The sequence below is a fragment of the Euprymna scolopes genome, chromosome 16 (assembly GCF_053919585.1).
Source record: "Euprymna scolopes isolate OS-2025 chromosome 16, ASM5391958v1, whole genome shotgun sequence".
Taxonomy (NCBI): Eukaryota; Metazoa; Mollusca; class Cephalopoda; order Sepiida; family Sepiolidae; genus Euprymna; species Euprymna scolopes.
This window is the reverse complement of record NC_136497.1, coordinates 83,995,556-84,009,642: the sequence shown is the minus strand read 5'-3', so window position 1 is coordinate 84,009,642 and position 14,087 is coordinate 83,995,556.

Genomic DNA, 14,087 nt, shown 5'->3' with positions numbered 1-14,087 from the left:
GTCTGTGCTACATGCTGGAATAACGTCTGTGCTACATGCTGGAATAACGTCTGTGCTACATGCTGGAAGGGCTCTAAGACATTTGACTTCGAAACTAACGTGCCTCAGGTATTTAATTATCCCTCTTTCCCTCAAGTTCATCCTTATCACTTCCTCCCATATTTTCCCTGACCTTCTCTTCTGAATTTAATCGGCTTCCCTAACTGTTGTACGTCTGCTAACTCACGAACTACCATATATTCATTTAATATGGCTATACTATTAAAGTGTTCAATTTTTTTTTTTTTTTTTTTACATAGGCATCACCACATTATCAAGGCCAAGAGGTCACTCAAGGATAAGGGTTAAAGAGTGTTTTTTTTTTCTTTTTTTACAAAGGCATCACCACATTATCAAGGCCCAGAGGCCACTCAAGGATAAGGGTTAAAGAGTGTACAGTAGAAATTGGTCAATATAGTAATCATTAGTAATGAAAATTTGGTAAATTTAATAACTTATATGGAACGGCTCATCAAGAACTTATTTACTTTAGACTTGAACACAACCATATTGTAGTCAGCTGGAAAGCAGGAAAACGGAAGACAATTCCACAGGCGTGCAGTTCTAAGAAAGAAGCTTTGTTCATGGAATCTATGTTTAGGTTTAGGCACAGATAAAGAGTGGGGGAAATTATTGATAGTGTTTACAGCTAGACGAGTGTTTCTTGTGAAAGTTTGGTGAGGGGGGACCATAGATTGAAGCTCAGTTGAACACTTTCCATGAAAATAACGATACATCAGAGACAAACTCGCAACATCTCTTCTGTGAGATAGAGGTTGCAAGGAGGAGAAAAGGATATCTCCTACGAGGCTACGAAGTCTATTTTGAACTCTATCAAGGCAGGACAAGTCCTTTCTAGCAGCTCCTGCCCAGATGTGGCAACAGTATTCCATCCTTGGACGTACACATCTCCATATACTGTATAGATGTAATCTCTCTCCGAGGTCATCAACACAAAGCCCATCTTATATATATATTAAAAAGTTTTACTCGTGTCCCGGTAACCTACATCTAAAATTTCAAGTGTTCAGACTCAAAACTGGCCGGGCAGTTTGGAAGAGTCTGCAAAAGTAAACTCTTTCAACTTTGACCCCTTGGTAGCCAAATTTTCGGCCAAAAACCGATTAAAACGCTTGCCCAATGTCTGAATACACTTTATGTAGAATTTTAATGTTTAAACCAAATATTAGCTGAGTAGTTTGGTAGAGACTTTAGAGGTCAATTTTTTTTAATTTTTACCTTAATTTTTACCTTTTTATGGTCCAATAGTCTTGACATTGCCGTTCTTCAATTAAAATCAGTTCTCTGGACGTTTTTGTTTTTGAAGACTGAATCTCTACAAATATATACACAACCTGCTTTTAGTATATCCCCGTATTGGAAAGCTTTTACATGTGTGTATTTAATGTATTACTTTTGAGCACAAACAAATCTTGTTATATTTTTATGCATAAGGCTTTTTAGTTTTCTTCTGTTTATAAGCACTTATATTGTGATATGTAACGTTATGCCTTTCAGCTGGACAATGCCAGGTAGCCAGTCCTATCCTTAATAAAATGAAAATAATTAAGATATGAGATCAGAAAAGAGATGCGGTAGTGGAGAAGAGGATGAGAGGAGAGCAGCAATAAGTAATTGAAAAAAAAAACATGTTATAGAAGATAATAAATCAAATAATAATGAAAAGGACTTGGTTAACATCATTAACAACAAAAACATTCCTCCTCCTCCTTTCCCCACTGATTATCATGATCAGCATCATCATCATGATCAACAATGCAGAAGTAAGAAAAACAAGAAGAACAAAGATGGGATGAAACGTATTGTTGTGGGATGAAGGGAAAAAAACGAAAATTAAAGGAAACACGCGAATCCCGACAAATGACGAAAAATTAAGAGAAGACTAACACGAGCGAAAATCAGAACTTTTTTTTTTCGCAGACGACAAGAACAATTGTTGTCAAAGAAAAAAAACACATCAACAACAACAAGAGCAACTGTGATAGACTCCAACAGGAATGAATCAACACCACTAATATAGATCATAAAAAAACAAATAAAAGAAAAGGCAATAAACTCAGCGAGGCTGGACATTTTTGGTGAAGATGTGTTTATTAGTTTTTTTAGTCTGTTGTTTTGTAATTCCTTCAATATTTATCTTCTTTTTAGCCGCTTTTTACCTGTCTCTCCATGAAGCAAAGTTAGACATAAGGTTGCTTTTTATGTAGGTAAGGGACGCTCTGAGTTGAGATAAAAAGGAACATGGTCTCAGTCTAAAAGTAGTATTCGTTTCGGTATTTCACCTAGCCAAATTTACTTTTATTTTCTAAATTTTTTAAAGTTTTTTTTTGTTGTTGTAATTTTATTTTATATATTTATATAACTAGTTATAACCAGGGCTGTGGCAACAGCACATTCTTATCACTGTTTTGACTCTAGAGTATTTATCCGTTAATCTATATAATACTAAAAGTCTATGGATCTTGTATGTTTGCAATCAGATTTCCGGTTTTCAACATCCGGTTGCGCATGCGTAAATAGCAACGTCTTCAATCCGTTATTCCAATTCCGGAATTTTTATATCGCTTTTAATACAAACAATTTCATTTAATTTGATCAAATAGTTATTTATATATACAAATAATACATAGATTCATAGATAATTATAATATATATTATAAAATCTATTTATCTATGAATCTATTAATAATATGAAATATTACCCTATACAATTTATGGAAAGAAAACACCTCTCACTTTCCCTCTAATAGATTTCAACACTCCTACTCCCTCTGTTTTCGTTACGTACGCGAGAAATAGTTACGTGTATGTGTGAGAGACAGAAAAAGGGAGCGATGTAAAACTGGATAGAGTTATCCCCCTTAACTAATGCAGACCTTTTTACTAGAGGGCGTTATTACAAAAAAATTTCTTTTTCTTCTTCCCATGTTTTTTAAAGTCGTCTGCTTACATTTCCAAACGGAAAGCTGAATCGGTAAATGCACACATTTCTATTACATTAAATAGTGTTTTCCTTTACACAATGGGTACTGAATGTTTGCTTAAATTAAATGAAAAAAGTTACATTTTATTTTCATTTTGTATTTAAAAAGCCATTATTAACATGTGGAGAGTGTTTTTTTTATTATTCTGTACTTTCAACTAACAATTTCATTTAAAAGATGATATATCAAAATTTGAATTTAACTATAATAAGGATTATGATACCTGTTCAGTGCATAAGTATGACCAACCACTTATAATTCAGTAACTGTAATTTAAAAAAAAATAACAATTATAATAAACAGAACGACTCATAGAAATCTATCTATATTCTTTTTTCATTTTAATATACTTTCATAGAAATGCTTCTGTTATGTAAAAAAAAAACTATTTTCTTTATGCCACAAGTGTCACGCTCATACATGAATTCCATAGCTAATATAACGTACTGACTAAACGGGTCACGGGTGGTCTAGTATATTATATGTTTTTATATAGACTAATGTTGTTCATGGATGATTAAGTGTGTCTAACTGTGTCGGATATGTACCCGAGAGTCAAAAGAATGAAGAGAATATTCTGTTGTCATAGCCCTTGGTATAAGTACCCCGTATTGTCCGGTCGTGTTTTTAAGATCAATTTTGATATTTGTTTGCTTTGTTTCATTTAATATACCGTTTTTACCAAATCATTTTTTTTTCTTTTTTCAGAATTGGATTTTGAAAGTGAAATTTAATTATTATAGAATCGTTGTGCTGTTGAATGATTTTAATAAAAGAGTGACGAAAGTTATTAAAGTCTGTATACTCATTATTTTGTTGAAAACTGGTTTTTTTTTCTTTACATCTATTTTTAAAGTAAGGATAACTTTCATTGGATGAGCATTGGATGGCATTCGTAGCATATGAATTGATCTATCAAAATAAATAGCAAAATTTGACTAATTTGCATATTGTGATGTATTGCGGCTATCTTGCATTTATAATGGAAAAATTGTAATTTTCTCATGCTCATCTTAGTAACTTTTTCCTCTTGCTCCAACCTCAGTCTACTAGAGATTTTTATTCTTGCTCCCCCAACACCAATAGAGATTAGACCATTTCTGTAATGACCTGGTCCCTGTTGATTGCGCTGTAATGCTAGTATTGTGTAGTTCTAGGAGGTCCACCCTCCCAGGCTTTGCCTCCTCTCTTTAAGCAAGTGTTAGTTTATTGCTGATCGCGTGGGACGTCTCCTCTGAGGCATTGACTTCTCCATCCTACTTTGCAACCGTGTTGCCACAGTTCTTGACGCGAGAGAGAACTAAATACCCTCTAATTTTAATATTTCCTTTCGCGCCAGTTTCCCTTTCTACCCTAAGATCTATTTTCTGACAGCCGCGCTAAGAGGGTCAATCTCTGTTTATAAAATCATGGGATGAAAATATTTTTTAAAACCTTAAATCGTTTAATGCATAAGTTTTAAAAAAGAATTTTAAAACCTCAAATAACATTCAATTCAACACATTTCATTTTAAAATCCAAAAAAAGTAACAAAGTAAGTCCTTGGCTGATATTTTTTTGCGACTAAATAATATGCATTGTAGTGGATGTTATTTAGCAATTAAACTATATTTTTTAAGTTCAGTTTAGTACGATTATATATTTATTAAAATACGACGCCACTAGGATGAACTGTTGTGTTTCTGCCTGGGAAACCTAAAGATGACTATCGAGAGCCATGGTAATACTTTAGTGTTACTAGCAGAGTATGCAGAAAAAATCGATATTTATAGGTAGTGGTTGACAACCATTGACAGCTTTTAATAAGCAAATTGCAAGACGAACTGCCATTGTGAAATAATCAACTCATAATGTTTATTGTAGTGCGTGGGAGTGCGAACATAAGGTAGTATATGGTAGTAGTTGTTGGTGTTGCTGTGTGTGTGATGAGCATCATTTATGATGATTTTTGTTGGCATTCGTGTCCCCAATATCTTTCTATTCAGTATTTTTCTAGAAGCATATTAGGTATTTACAGAAGGTACCAAGAGAAGGTGAAATTTAAAAAAAACCCACGTCGTTTACAACTCAGCCACAATCATCACCTCGTTGCTGTGTTGAGGATCATTCATTCATTTCGAATGAATCAGGTAATTATGATTGGCATTCGTTCCCTCGATATCTTTCTAGTATCAATTATATCTAGAAAGACATCAGCTACTAAGGGACGGTATCATGTGAAGGTTGCTAACATCTTTAAAGTAAAGATGTTTCTGTGGAAAAAATCTAGATCCGAACTTTGCATAACCAGGTTGTCAGGTCGTGTCGTTAACTACTTAGCCACCGTCACCTCAGTTTATGGTAGTGTATGATAATGCAGAGCAGTGGTAGTCTGTGACCTCTTATCTCGTCCAAATCACTATCCTGGTCAACAGCGATCAGATGTGAGCTTTTCATGTAGCAGAGCCCCGTTGGTCGCACTGGTCAGTCTTCAATTCAATTCGCGGCCGAATGCGTTTCAGTTCTTCTCACGCCAGGGTTGATATGCAGTCGCCACGCTGGTCGGTCGTACGCTAAGCAAAAGAAATAGTAACTCAACAATTAGCCCTCCGGTGGTAAGACAATTCAATTCACAAGGAAAACAACCAAACTAGTTTTCCTTCTAGTCTATTGATTATATATATATATATATATATATATATATATATATATATATATATATATATATATATATATTTTAATTACATTTTCACCCCAAACAAGGCATATTGCCACTTTGGTGTAGGGGGCTACTATCAGGGGCAACAACTACCGGGGTACTATGTAGGGATTTGGGCAGCAAGGTGTCGATTCACGTTACACTTGAACTTTTGCACGTCAGTACTGTTGGGGAAGCAGGGACCTGGAATGGAATTCCAGAGTCTAGCGGTTCTGGGGAAGAAACTATTGGAGTAAAAAGATCTTTTACATCTAGGGATCTCTACAGTGTGGGGGTGGGATTTAGCAGCCTGTCGGGTTTGTCGAGGGTGCTCACGTCGTGGGGGCACAAGTGATTGCAGTTCGTCAGAGCATTCACCACTAAAATACTTGTAGAAAAGGCAGAGGGATGCAACATTTCGTCGATGGGACAGAGGCTGAAGCTTAGATGCCAGTTCAGGGCCTATCAGGTTTGCGACTCTCTTTTGAACCTTGTCAAGGAGCGAGAGACTAGTAGCAGATGCACCAGCCCAGATGTGGCAGCAATACTCCATACATGGGCGAATGGTGGCCTTATAGAGGTACAGGATACTTTCGGGTGTTAGTAGTTTTCTAGCACGGTAGAGAGAGCCCACCTTTCTTGCAGCGGCCCTGGCAATGCCTTCAATGTAATTGTTCCAACTCATGTTTCATGTGAACGTTAGGCCAAGGAGTTTGAAAGATGGACTCTCAGATAAAGAGTCGTTGGCCATTGCTATGGGTGGTAGAGAGGGTTTCTTGCAATTATTGAATGAAACTAGTTTAGTCTTGGCAGCATTGAACGCGACCAACCACTATATATATATATATATATATATATATATATATATATATATATATATAATTGTTCTTTGCAGTAGAAAAGTTTATGAATCCGTACATGTCACGACTTATTTAAGTTGATAGTTAATCTCTATGCTTTCTCTTTTTTGTTTTAGTCGTGCGGTGTCAGCGAAACAAGGCGTCGCAGAGATGAGGGGGAAGCGATTTTCAAGCTCAATCAATTTCAAATCTCAGAAATAACTGCCGGTTTCGGCGGTGCATTCGATTATATATGTAAAATTCAGAGTGGCGCAGTGGAAGTGTGCTGGGTCCATAACCTCTAGAAGTGTAAGCCATTTTGAGTTTCAGAACAGTTTCAGATGGTTCGCTGTTACACACAAGTCCTGGGAGGTTACGTATTTGTAGTAGACAGTTCCACAGAACAAAATATTCTTACCGTGTCTAAACCCGGGAAAGAACATGTGAAATTGCTCCAGAAAAGGTTTAATATTTATGAAGCAATTCTGGTTTCTGATTGGTTGGTAGCAGAACGTGAATTAATTTGATTCGTCAGTTCTTAGCAGCATCGTTTATAAATAGAATCGTCCGACTATGTAGGATCACACTCCATTATACACCCAAAATATTGCAACAATATATGTCGGGGTGAGATGAAGCGGTGTGATCCCTTAACCTAATCAACCACGACAGTGTCAGCTTCCGGCATATTTCGATTAGTCTCCTCAGAAAGTGGGGATGTTCCTCATGAATTGCACCTACGAGTTTTGCGAGCGGGTTCTCATGGCCCCGAGGTCGTGATAACTGTATCCAAGGTGCAAACATTCTCCTCCTGAACCTGAGTATTCACCTATTTGCACCGGCTCAAAGAATATTCAACTTTTAATTTTTTAGTTCAACTCTAAAAATGGTATTTAAATATTGAAAAAGTTACGTCTGCCCGTTTTCTCTAGTAAATTTTACGTTTTCGTTCCGTTTTTGGGAAGCTCAACCCCGCCCCCTGGGACGGTCATATCACAGTCTATGGTCGTGAACAACTGGGAGCGTAGACAAAGTTTATATATACATATATATATATATATATATATATATATATATATATATATATATATATATAGGTAGATGGATATATAGATAGATAGATAGATAGATATGAAGAATCTCGCTTAATGTCCTGTCTTTGTTTTAAAGGGTGTTTCTCTATATTCAATAAAAAAAACATGTGGTTTCTTTTTTTTTTTTTTTTTTTTTTTGCTCAGTTTGAAGGACCACATTCTTATACATCTGGCTGGTATGATATTTTTCAGGTTTAATCCTGTTACTAAAATTATGTAAGTTTTTGCATGGCATTGCAAGTCTTTATCTCCTCTTTATTGTCTTCGTCTTTCACTTTCTCTTGACTCATCTTTTCACATTCTGACAGTTGTGTTAACACAGTGATTAACATAAGTCTATCTTGATATCCATTTTATATTTTAACAATACCCGTAACCACAACAACCCGATCTTTATAGTGTATGCTTCCTTTTTGGAATCCTTTGAGATGAGGCTTCATAATTTATGTATTCATTCTTTGGCGGACAGTTATCCTCATCTTCAAAGTTGTTGTTTCACCGCGTTTCAGCCAACTCATCCTCTGTCCTAATTCAGATGATTAACCACGTTTTTAAAATTCAATTTATAACATAATATAATGCCAGCTTAAACTACAGAATTTACAGTTCTAAAATTATTATATTTTTTAGTAGAATATCTTGTCCTTTTCGTTTCCAGTTTTACCAACTAGTCCTTTACTTTTCCATGTTCAAGCTTAACCATATTACTTTTCATGCTCGCATTTTTCTATTGTAATCCATGATTTTCCAGACTCCAGTAAATTCACTTGTTCTTTGTGTAATTTCAGTCTTATTTTTTGCCTCACAAAGCATAACATACACATATGTAATAACAATTTACGGCGCTTGTCTGCTTTAAAAAAATCCCAAAATTATCTCCCTTTCATTATTTTATTATCTCTTTCAATTTTACTTCTCTTTCTGCGAAAACGGTGAATTGGTAGCTACAGGAGTCGCTGAGGCGACGTGGTTGCAATAGAAACCAGCCATAAAAAACGTCGCTTACTTCCTTACGTGTTTTACGATGTTTAACACCAGTACCTTCACCATACTTTTTGTTTCACTGAACGAAAATTGAAATTTGTTTTTTACAATATAGCTGATCTATAAACTGTTATAATTGTTTGAAATTTGGTCGAAAAATGAGTGAGCGGTTAAGCTCTAAAGCAGTTTTAAATGACTAAAACTACACAAACTATGTTCGCATGTTTTTCATTTCTAATAAATGCATATATCTACCTTTTCTTTGTAATGCTGTTTTTCTCTTCTTTGTGATTTTATATTATTTGTCTTTTTTTATATACTTTTGCTTTTTTTTTTTTTATCGGAACAGAAAATATAAGTCTAATCTTAGGTGTTAAAGATATACTTCAGTGATCAAATATATCTATTATTATAAAGTCGTATTCCTTTTTGTTAGTTCACATTTTTATTAATATGATATATTATACTAAATATACAAAGTAATTTTATACTGAAAACGGGCGTTCGTACACTTTCATTCCATCATAATTTCTATATATGCTATTTAGTCAAATGAAATCTACATTCTATAAATAAACCTCATTTGCATTTTACATTTAAAAGAATTTATTTTAATTATAATCTCCAGGTTATTAATTGTTTGTTGTAATAGAAATGCCTTCATTGTTCTACTTAGAAATATTATTTAAAGTTGATTCGCTAAATTTCTTTTAACTTAAGTTATATTTAATTCAACTTATTTTTGAATTATTAATAGATCGTACCAGTTTCCTTTAAAAATGAGAAGTGTGTTTATTTATTTAAGCTGTGAGTGTTATTTCCCCTTAAAACTATAGGAATTATTTCCAGTTTAATTTTCACACACTAAAATACACATGTTTTTGCATCTATAAATAGGTGTGGTCCTTTCAGGAAAATCGCAAAAAGTTAGGATATTCGGTGTATCTTGAATAGTATGTGACTGAGCCCTCAGCCCGCCAATATGGTCCAACATGACAACGCCGAGTATAGAATATCAGTATATATATATATATATATATATATATATATATATATATATATATATATATATATATATAAGAACAAGTTTATTTTAATGTATTAGTAAATACATTAATGCAATTTAAAGAAAACAGTTCTAGTTGTAATATAGATAAGCTCGATAAGCATAGATATCCTAGTGCTATTTTAATATTGAGTAAAATGATTCATAATTTATAATATTAAGTAAAACGATTCATAATTTATAATATTGAGTAAAATGATTCATAATTTATAATATTGAGTAAAATGATTCATAATTTATAATATTGAGTAAAATTATTCATAATTCATAATTAAAAATCGGTTTCAAATCAATAAATTGTACAATCGTTTCGGAAACAATGTTTTTATTGAGATGGACAATACGTTTTGAACAATAATTTTATCATTTGATTTTATAAAAAAAAGTCTTCTCATCAGGAAATGATCGTAAAATTATTGATTTTGTTCCTACTTCCTTTTGAAACCGATTTTTAATTATAAATTATGAATCATTTTACTCACTATATATATATATATATATATATATATATATATTCTATAATATAAAATTTGGTGCACTTTAAACACATTGTCTTTCATCTAGCAATTAATGATATAGATATAAAATTTTCAATGATTTTTTTTAAAAGGGCAACAGAATGTACATTACATAAAATAAATCCAAGATAATTTTTTGATCAATTTAAATTAAATTTTTATACCTTACTTTGTAAAATCTATATAAGTGCACTTTGAAAATAAATACATTTTAAATTGAATCTTGTAACCTTACTTTTAAAGCCTATAGTAAAAACATTTTGTTTAACAATTTTCGTGCCTTGGCCGAAAGTCTTTTATAACTTGTATATATGTATATATATATATATATATATATATATATATATATATATATATATATATATATATAAACACCCAAAATACAAACAATTAAGAGGCCAAGAAACCATTGGGTGAACCTGCCGTAACAGTAAGAGAACGTTCTGTATCTGCAAACATGATGATTCCTAGTGATGCTGTAGAGACAACAGCCCCAAAGAGAACTTACTTCAAGAAAACTGTGGTTGTCGATAAAAGGGCCCAAGGTTTAGCTACACATGTCGCAGCAGGAAATTGGCAAGAAAAGTTGGTGCGCCTCTGCCAAAAGTGGACCGTCGGATACAATAGGGTGTTGATTAGATTGACTCTAGGGGAGGAACAAGAAAATATAAAATTACGCAAGAGCATAAAACTTGCACTAAATTCATATCCCTCTATAATTAACTTAAATTTCTTTGGAACGTTTCTATTATTTTGTATCCCTTTGAAATAAAAATCAAAGAATAAATCTTAAATTTATCTGCATTATATTGATTCTCAATTTTGACATGATTATTTCTTATTTTGAAGTTTATTAATCTATTTTGAAATTGATTAGTTCCCGTTTTGAAGTTAATCCATTTTGAAGTTGATAAGTTCTCATTTTGAAGTTGTTTTCCATTTTGCAGTTGATTGATCCATTTTGAAGTCGATTTTTTTTACTTGAAAATAAATCCATTTTAAAGTTGATTATTATTATTTTGAACTTCAAATGGTATAGAATCTACACAGAATTTTGACCGGAATCTCCTTGTTTAATCAATGGGGGTAGTATGCTCACATACCGTTAGTAGAAGTCCTATGTAATTCACAATTGTATTTTTTAGTCATCCGCACTTTAATCATGCTCGAAGAATCTAACTTTTACAACTGAATTTCGCCAAGTACTTTATCCACTACACTACAGGTTTTTCTTTTTTTTTTTGTCAGCAATTACTATATTTTTATACATTTTTGTAATTATTTTACACGAATTTTTTTAATAATATTTTAAATCTATTTTTGTTTGTATTTTTTTTTTCATTCGCGTTCTGCCCCTCCCTCTTTGTATTTAATTATTATTTTTAGCTCCTGTCGTAATTAAATGCTTAATTATTGTTTTTGTTTTTGTTTTCTTTTTTATCTAAGTGTTTTTTATCTGATAATGCTTATCTTTTTGTTTTATGCTTTCTTCCTGTACATCATTTTTATATCCTTTTCTTTTAATTTTCTTATTTCTTATTTCGTTTCCGTTTTTTTTTTTAATATCGTTTTTTTTTTTGTCTTCTTACTACAGTAATTTTTTTTTTCTGTCTATCATTTTTTTCTGTCTATCATTTTTTTTCTGTCTATCATTTTTTTTTCTGTAATTTAAACCTCTATCACTTTATTATTACCTCTTTTTTGTCTATCACTTCTTTTCTTCTTCGGTATATCGTTCGTTTTTCTTTTCTATCCTTTTTTCTATCCGTTTGCATAGTCTTTCTATTTTTCATTTTTGTTTCTTTCTATCTATCGTTTTATTTCCTTTCTCTCTACGGTGTTTATTTTATTCTTATTTATTACTGCTATCATTTTCCTTATGAAACTTTTTCATTCGAAAGTAAATAATATCATTCGTCTTTATTATTACTTTTTTTTCTTTTTTTTCTCTTGCCTTTCTTTTTACTTTCCATTCTTTTCTTCTATTTTTAGGGCCTTAAATCTTTTTTTTTCCGAAGACCCAATAATGTCTTAAGGACTTACTGCAAATCACCATCGTTAGATATTCAAATCCCTTGGTGATTCTTACCGAATAGAAATAAGTACAAATAAATAAAATTACAAAGAAACAAATGTCGAGTTGGCGGGTAGATATCATCACGAATAGGCCAGTAAAGATAATATTATATATATATATATATATATATATATATATATATATATATATATATATATGTATATGCATATATATATATTTATATATATATATATATATATACAACAAAAAGAGTAATAAATTGACAATGTTTTTTTTTCTTTTTTTTTTCAATGGGTGTTGCCTGATACAAATAGAGCAAACAAACATTGATTCAGATAAAACGAACGCATAGAAATAAGAGAAAATAAAACCATCTTTGATTTGTGCCATCAAAATGGCCGCTTGTAAACAATATTTAATCAATTCATTTCCAATGAGTAAAAAAAAAATCCAGAATGAGGCAAGAGGCACAAACAAAAAAAAATCATTAAAAAGTAAAATAAATGAATAAATAAAAAATGTAGATAAGTTATTTGAGTAAGTTTACTCTGGCCATCCCTATTACACCCAGCACAATTTCTATTGCTTTGAATAATAGCAAGGATTCATAATTCAAATATTCTTCTGCATTTTCAGCTATTTACTTGCAGGTTTTTTTTTATCGTTGATATTTCAAGTCGACTTATACGAAAAGAGTAATGAATTATATCCGTCTTGCCCATTAATACGGAGAACGTTTCTATTTCAGGATACGCAACTATTGTCCGATTCTTCTTCGGATCGCTTTGCTAACTTCTAAATATAGCAGAATATTCGTTTATGAGCTCAAACGTTTATTGCAACAACTTACAGGATTCACAGAAACTCAAGGATGTATTTTGATAATTTACAAACAGAGCTCGAAGCAGACGTAAAGGCATTGTCTTGAATTTTCATACAGAGTTGAATGGTTATTACACACACACACACACACACACACACACACATATATATACATATATATATATACACATATATATACATATACACACACACACACACACACATATATATATATATATAATGTGAATGTTTAAACAACCTATACCTCATTTGATTCGGCTTATATTCCGCTATAATTTTACCTGTTCATATTTTACATTTAATTAAAATATTCACGTTAATTTTTAAAAATTAACTGCAAATGGAGAAGATAAAAAGGAACTCTGCACAATGTGAAATTGTTATTTAAATGAAACTTTAGAACGTTAATGTAACACAAATAGAACAGGAACACAATGAGCTTGTAAATATTTAATAACATAGACCTTCTGCAATCTGTCAGCCTGCAATCCTTAGGGCATTAGCCTGCGGTAATAATCCGGGGAGAGGGCATCTTAATTCTCTTTAATTTCTATCCAAACTTCTTTCATATTTGAAATTTTATCATGGCGTAGCTGTTGCTTGATATAATGGCATACATTTTCGGTAAGATTGAGGCCTGCAGATTGTGCTAGCCAATCCAAACACCTCTTGATATTGCCAGCCGTGTGAATGAAAGCATTTTCCTGTATGATGGGATTATCATTAAAATTCTGGCCAAATTAGGGTAGAAATGCTTAGTCAACATATTAATATGTACTTGGTCGAATTAGTTCGATCTTGCAAGCGAACTCTAGAACCTGGACCATTGGCATTAACAATACCTCACACCAAAACTGAACCTCCACCACTTTACAACGTTGAAACTGTGCACCTAGGATTAAATTCTTCGCCATTCCTCCGACGGACTTACCATCACTGCCTAGCCTATTGAATTTCATTTCGTTGCTCAAAATTACTTTCGAC